The following is a 5,076-nucleotide window of genomic DNA, read 5'->3' on the forward strand; positions in this document are numbered from 1 at the left end:
CCACTGAGCCATCTCCCCGGCCCTTTTTTTCTTTTTCTTTTGCGGAACCGGAAATTGAACTCAGGCCCTTGTGCTTGCGAGGCAAGTGCTTACTCTACTGAGCTATCTCCCCAGCCTCTTGTTTTGCTTTTGAGACATAGTCTCATACAGTAGTATAGGCTGGCCTTGAACTCTCTGTGGAGCCCAGGCTGGCCTTGAATTCACTACAGTCTTCCTGCCTCAGCCTTCCAAGTGCTAAGAAAACAGGTGTGTACCAGCTTGCTAGGCCAAAACTGAGATTGATTCTAAGAAATGTAATCTGTTGTGTTGGCAGACAGTAAAGTTAAAAATAAGTCTTTTAATGTCCTTTTATGTGAGTGACATCATTTAGTAAATAGATCAATCACAGAGAAGTTCTAAGTCTCCAAATGTGACTTTAAAATACAGATACATAAATTTTTACAGATTGTATAGTTTGTTTTTCCCATTGTCTTTTTTGTTTTTGATAAGTTCTTGCTATGTTGTCCAGGCTAGGTTTATGCATGAGGCCCTCCTGCCCCATTCTCCCAAGCCACTGGGATTTCAGGTAAGCATGCTCACCACACCCAGGTGAGACAATGAGGTTTTAAATACACACCTTCCATGAACTCATCTTGTTGTAGTCCTTGAGACTCTGCAGAAAGGATTTCTGCATTTGCATTTATAGGCAGGGTAGTTATATTATGTTAGGTGGAATCATCAACTTGCCGTTGTCTATTTAGAAATAAATACGGTTAAGGAGATGAGTGTGGATGTGAAGTTGAGAAGAGGTGGATTGTGACAGTTCAGCCAGAAGTTTGGCTATATCACATTCAGTGGTATGGGTGGGAATGCATGCTCCTGGGTGTGTCTTTGTGGGTCATGAGGAGTGGCCTTGAGTGTTGTAAGTCACCCCTCAATCCTTCCTCTCTGGCACAGGCTCCCTTTTTGCTTCCTGGCTGCCATACATGAATCAGTTTTGCCCTACCATGTGTTACCTTCTGATGTTCCTGGCTCAGAGCCTGTCAACCTTGTACTCGATCTCTCGTAATAACGAGCTAACTCAATCCCTCCTCCTTCAATGTGTGGGTGTCTGGTAAGAATCTGAGTTTTTACTTGTGGACCTATTGCTTTTAGGCCACAAAAGGAGGTGCAAGATTGGCCACACCTGGTGATCTAAGGCCTTCTAATTAGACCCCCCCCATCCCAGTAGAACCACTTGAAGACCAGTCCTCTAGTATTACCATATGCAAAGAAAAACCAAGCAAGTGGCTTCAAGATGAACCAGGTGTTTGTATCATTTGACAAAGATTTTATAGGAGTTATTACAATCATGGCCAACATGGTGGATTAAATGATGGGCAGCTTGTAACAACATCCAGCTGAACTGAATTAGCATGGTGCTGGGTGTGGAAGGCTACCTGCAAACTGTTCCCCTCCCTTCCCTTCCCATGCTTTGCTCTTCCCTTTCTCTTCCTTTCCCTGCCCTTTCCTTCTCCTACCTTTCTCCCCTTCCTTCCTTCTTTACTTCCTTCCTTCCCTCTTTCCTTATGGCCATCTTCCTCCTTCCCTGTTAGCTTTCTTCCCACCTGTCTCAGTTACTCTTCTCTCATTGCTGGGACAATATACCCAACACCCAAAATTAAGGAAGGGAGGGTTCTTTTAGCTTACAGTTAGTGGAGGTTTCAGGCTCCAAGGCAGAGTGGCACATGGCAGATGGCAGTGGTCCATGGCAGTGGCAAAGAGCAAAGGGAGAGGCAGCAGCTGGGGCTTCTAGCAAGTGTCTCTCCCTTACTTACACTGTAATGCAGATCACCCACCTCAGGGCATGTACAGCACCCACACCCACAACAATCAATCATATACTCCAGAAACTGCCCCACATGACCGCATGAGGCTTGTGGGGACAACTGGACACAAACCATAACACCACCCTTCTATCTTCCTTCCTTTTTTCCCTTTCTTCTTCTCCTCCCCTCCTGCTGCTCTCCTTTCTCCTCCTTATTGTTTTAATCAAATGTCTACTCGTTTTAAGTGTCTGACTGGTTTTAATTATTATAAAATGTCTCTGATATTGGCACTAACCTCTACCTCTCTTCTACCTTTCTTTTGGTTTTCTCTGGGTAGGTTAACATGGGGAATGCAGCCTACATTTTTCTGGATATTCCAATAAATTGGGGGAAGCAACATACACACTATTGTACAGGACTTATTTCACCTAAGTGAATATTCTTGTTATTTTTGTTTAGCGGTTTATTCCTTTCCATTGATGAATAGCATCCTGTTGTATGAATATACACAATGTGTCACTTATTCTTCCATTAAAAGATACCTCAATGGCCTTTACTTTTAGCTATTGTTGAGTAAAAATGTGATTCACATACTTGTATAAGTTCCCTTATGTGTATAAGCTGTCAGTTTTCTTGAGAAGAAACCTAAAACAGGTTTAGGTTTCCTCTGTAACAGGCCCCAATGTCTGTTTCACTTTGTGACAAATTGCTAGATATTCTTTAAATGTGGGTGTAATATTTTACATAGCAACCAAAAGTCAAAGGATTCTGATGGATTCAGTTTTAGCTAAGCTATTTTCATTGTATACATTTTGATAGGCATAGAGACATGTAATTGTGATTTTTATTCACATACTCCAGAATTATAATGCTGAGATTTTTCTCAAGGGCAAATCAGTCATTAATAAGTTTCCTTCCTGGAACATCTGTTAAAGGTCTATGCACATCTTCTGCTAGTGCATATTAAATACTATGAGTAGCAGGTTTTATGCTGCCATAATTGTGCATGTGTGTGTCTAACATGCTTGTTGCTTCCATAATTCCCATTCATTGCCATCCTCCTCCTCCTGCACCACCCTGGTTCCTCTTCTCTCATCATTTCACTTCTAGTTTCATGTCATCTCCCAATTTTTCCCCTAGATTTTTCAGACAGAGAAAGTATAACCTTTGTCTTGCTGACCACCTTATTTATTTATTTTTTAATTCTACTTTTTTCAGTTTATAAGCAGATACTTTATTAATTGACTAAATCATAAAAACACCATGATAGATACCTTAGTTCATCCTTCTAATAAGCCTGTTGATCTGGTCTTCCCTATTTCCAGCATCTCCACCTTTCACAAAATGGTGGTCATTTTCTTCATTCCACCTCGAGGAGATGATAACTTGAATGGCCACAGGAAGTTATTTGCCTCTTTGAAGCATTTTCCAACAGTATAGATCTCATGAATCAGATCCTCCATGCAGATGATTCCATATTTACTAAGAGATCGAGCAATCAATGATTTATCTGTCAAGGCAATTCGCTTCTTATTGATTTTGCCATAGCCACGCTTGTATATTAGTTCATTCACTGACTTCAGGTTTGGGTACCCTCATGCAACGTACAGCTCCGCAATTCTCAGCATGTTAATTGAAGCCTTGTTGAGCTAAACGAAGGTACCATTGAAGATTTGGCGAAGGCGAAGAAGCTGCAACACCTTGCGGACCTTTGGGCTCACACCACTGATACCCCTGATCCGGATAACAAATGCCAGTTTGGGCTCTGCAGGGACACAGAAGTTGTCAGCTTTTCTCGCCATCCTAGCCATTCAGATCTCAGTTCTGTACATCTGTCTGTACTCCTTAGGATAGTGCCTGGCTTTTTCATAGATGAGTTTCTTCCTCGCCTTGCAAGGCATCTTCTGGGCAAACTTCTTTCTCTGGCACTTTATCTTCAACTCTGTGAAATGTCTTCACTTTTTCTTAAGGGTTTCTGGCACAGAAGGAACCTTCCTTTTCTTTTTGTCCACACCCTCCATGGTTCCAGCCAGAAAAGAGCAAAAAATTCTACTTTAAAAAGAAAAACAAGAACAAAACAAACAAACAAACAAAAAAAAAGAACAAAGCACCATAAAACAATAAAAGTGATACTGAATTTCAAAACAAGAACAGGAAATTAACAATGGTTGTTATATTACATATTGCTATCATCCAGCCTGGAGAGTCCTCAAAAAACTAGGATTAGAAGTCCCATTCAACACACCTATTCCCCTTTTGGTATTTTTCCAGAAGAACTGCCCTATTTCTTTTCTTTTCTTTTTTTAACTGCCTTATTTCTTATTTCTTTCTTTTCCTTTTTTTATGGAACTGGGGATTGAACTCAGGCCTTTGCGCTTGCCAGGGAAGCGCTTATTCCACTGAGCCATCTCCCCAGCCCCAAACTGCCTTATTTCTTATGACATGTTGTTCTACGTTTTTATTATTTTCTTGCAAATAATAACTTTATTCTTCTTTTTGGATGACTGATATTTCATTCCTTAGCCATTCATATGGTGGTGTTTCTCCATCTTATAAATAGCTTGTTTTTCCCTGTGTGTTCATTTTAATTATTCTGGGTTTTTTTGGGGTATCAAGAATCAAACTCAGGACCTTGTGCTTCCCAAGCAGACACTTTCCTGCAGAGCTATGTCCTTGAACCCCCTTTTTAAATTGTTGCATCACAGAAATGTTTCATAGATTCTGCAAAGAAGTCCTTTATCAGACATTTCTTTTGAAAATTTTCTCTCTTAGTTTTGCCTTTTTCTCTTTTTGTTTCCCATACAAATTTGTTTCTATGGGACAGAGTCCTGATATGTAGCCCACACTGGCTGGCCTTGAGCTCTCGGTCTTCCTGTCAACCCCTCTGCAGTGCTAAAATATGGGTGTGTACCACCACCTTCAGTCCTGGTTTATTTTTATTTGAATTGTATCTATGATTTAAGAGCCAGTTAGAAAAGTTTTAGGATTCAATGTACTGCATGGTAAGGGTTAGCTTTTTCTGACTTCTGACAAGGGCATCTTTGATTATTCAAAATTAGGATCTTTTGCCTTTGGATGAAAATACATATATTTGAATTCTGGTGAATTGATTTCCTTTACATCATGCCTTCTTTCAAGAGTCAGGAGATCTACTTAGGTATGGCTTTGTGACTCTTTGTGTCCCCCAGTTCTCCTTCCTTCAAAGGCTGCACAGTACCCTTCTATTTCTTAATCCCATGCTTTGAAAATTTGGCATCGTAGATTCATAGTCATGAAATGTATTTTTTTT

This window comes from Octodon degus, unplaced genomic scaffold (assembly GCF_000260255.1).
Source record: "Octodon degus isolate 3935 unplaced genomic scaffold, OctDeg1.0 scaffold00146, whole genome shotgun sequence".
Taxonomy (NCBI): domain Eukaryota; kingdom Metazoa; phylum Chordata; class Mammalia; order Rodentia; family Octodontidae; genus Octodon; species Octodon degus.